This window comes from Colias eurytheme, chromosome 26, assembly GCF_061535395.1.
Source record: "Colias eurytheme isolate Ceu_HAF_F1 chromosome 26, ilColEury1 Martin Lab GWU primary, whole genome shotgun sequence".
NCBI classification, from domain to species: Eukaryota; Metazoa; Arthropoda; class Insecta; order Lepidoptera; family Pieridae; genus Colias; species Colias eurytheme.
In genome coordinates this window covers 4,640,073-4,643,016 of record NC_143005.1, presented here as the reverse complement: position 1 = coordinate 4,643,016, position 2,944 = coordinate 4,640,073, and positions in this window count along the sequence as shown.

The window sequence follows — 2,944 nt, the reverse complement described above, 5'->3', positions numbered from 1 at the left end:
GTTATTCCGGTTTCGTCGCAATTATATATATTTTTGGGAAGAAATTTGTGTTATTCCATAATTTCCTCCAACAGCTTAAAAAATAACTGCACCTCCTCTTTATTGAACGCTGTTATTCGATTTATACTGGTTTAAATTCATACTTTCCGCATAATCAAATGCCACTTTCCTTATTTGAGTTGCGGTACAACCATAAAATATATTAGCCATCTTTTTTATAACATCAGCTAATTTTTCTTCTACTTCAGGCATAAATACTGTACGTCTTCCGAGACGTGGTTCTAGGATAGTCTTCTTTTTGTATCTTTTTTGTAAGCTCGAAAATGGGATACCAGTACATTTACTAGCTTTTCTTATAGAATAACCCTCTTGTTCAATAAGAAGTATGGCTCTTTGGAGAGCCTCGGATGACCAGTTGGCTTTTTCGGTTGTCCTTACTCGTACTTTCGGCATCTAGAAACAAAAATATTAACATTAGACTTTTGCGGGTAATGGTAATCACCTGCGGACAATGGGGGTCACTTGACTCTCATTAGCCGCTACTATACTGCGAACAAAATAATAACAATATAAAAAAAAACCTAAGTTTGAATCGTAATATAAGAAAGACGCTTATCACAATTTTAAACATATAGACTACCTTTCTACAATATACAAAATTTGGTAAACTTAAAAAAACGACACTCTCCTCTAATAATATTTTTACGTAATATTACACTGACAACGCGCGAAAACAACACACACAATCTCTCAGCGACGGGCAGCGGTAACTGGCGGGAGGCGTTCGCGACGGGGCCGGCGGGTGTAGAGGGGGGTGTTTTAGGCATGTTCCTAGGTTTCGGGTGCGTAGTTTCGTAGGTATGCCTGTGATTCCGATTGCCCGCTGACTCCAATTACCCGCCCTTCCCTACACTGAACTTTTTTGCAGCCGTTCGTATTGGTGTTTTATGAAGACGAACATCGGTCACTGCTGCAAGCATTGCAGCTTCAGTATAATTTAGGAATGCGCCCTCTTTCCCAAGCATCTACAAGATGAAAAATTGGTTTTAGTAATAGACCATAGCCATAAATTCGTACCATAAAGTTAGTCAACTACTAAAGAAAATCAATCGTTTGTTAAAGTAAATAAAATAGTTTATTTTAATTAATTATTATATTATGCAGTATATTTACAAGATGCAGAACTTAATCAAAAGTTGACCACCATGGTCAATTACTAGAAAATCACAGTCAAACGGAATCAGTATTGGACCACCCCTACATCTCAATTTTGCCAACAAATCTTCAAATTTTAATTACCCAGTCATTTAAATAAACCATAAACGAATAAGAAACGAAAAACACTTACCGCTTACCGTCAACAAGGTGACAAAGTTTCTCATTTTCACCCTTCCCAGAATACACTATCGAGTTATATGTATACCCTTCTTGAGAACACAATTTATAAATTTTTACACCATACTTATGGGATTTATTTTTTATATATTACCTAAAGGAAAGCCTACCCCGCCACGGTATCATTGATTCGTCTATAACCAAGTATTTTCCAGGAGTTAGCACTTCTTGAAATTTTTTGTTCAGCATTGTAATGAAATCTTCAATTTTTCTAATCTTTCTGCTATTGTTGGCGTTTGCTAAATCACTGAAGTGCCAGAATTTTAGTATTAACAAAAACCTATCTCTGGTCATAACAGACACAATATATTCATTTCGATATATGGATTTCTTTGACCAATAGTCATTTATATGTGGCACTTTGTTGAGACCCATAACAAGTAATACTCCGAGAAAAGAATCTACGCATTTATTTAACATTACAGAAAAAAAAAAATAAAAAAATATTATAAAATATTATTAATATCAAAACGGTATTGCTTGTTATCTTATGCTAGGCGTCCATTAGAGACGGATCGGGGCGGGTCGCATCGCAACGGGCCGTCTCTAATGGACGCGCTGTTTGCTCCTGCGTCCACCTGTACGGGGTGCGGCGGGCCGACTAGGCGGATTTTATCTAACAGACGCTCGCCGCTCACATCCGCCTGCCTGCGTCCACTAGACGGGTCAGGGCGGGCCGGGCCGCAGCGCACCGCCGGCAGAAATCCGCCTGCGAAGCGATATCCGCCAATGCGTTGCGGCCCGCCCCGACCTGATTCGTCGCTAATGGACGATGTTTCATACAAAACATAGGCCGGCGTATTTTTGCGTTGCGATGCGGCCCGGCCCGATCCGCCTAGTGGACGCCTAGCATTACAGTATAAATAAATAGTCGGTTATAAACTATTAAAACACTTTATTTTATTGCACTTTGAAAATATTAAAATCACATCAGCTTATTATTTTATTACAATTATTTATTTCTTATTGATGCCCATGAATTTATACATAGCCGCCATCGTGCTGATTCGTTGTTTAATCGATTGCGATGTTTACGAATTACAAGCGATGCTTTGGAGAATAACCTTTCAGCAGGGACTGATGTAGCCGAACTAGACTTATCACACTTTATTTGAGGGCAGGTCATAGTAGCGTCATTGAAATCGCAAACAAAAAATGAGTTACATTTACATGCAAAATCAGACTTGTTGCACTTTAGCATTACGCCGTTACAACAAGTTCACGGAACGTTATGTGATAAATCTGAGTTACTGCACTTTCCTTCGGGACAAATGTGCGAAATCTTTACATCATTGTTTATGTGACAACGAACTTTTCAACAATTATTATTACATACAAAGTTGTATTTGTTGTATTTTTCCTGTGTACAGGTCATCGATTTTGTGACTACGAAAATTATTATGACAATTTTGTACAAAATCGGTATCGGACTTTTTAAATTTCGGTATAGTATTTATTGTATATAGTATTTATAGTATATTATAGTGTATAGTATTTTCAACGTTATTCGCATAACAGGTACACTTGTCGTTAACGTTACATACAACAT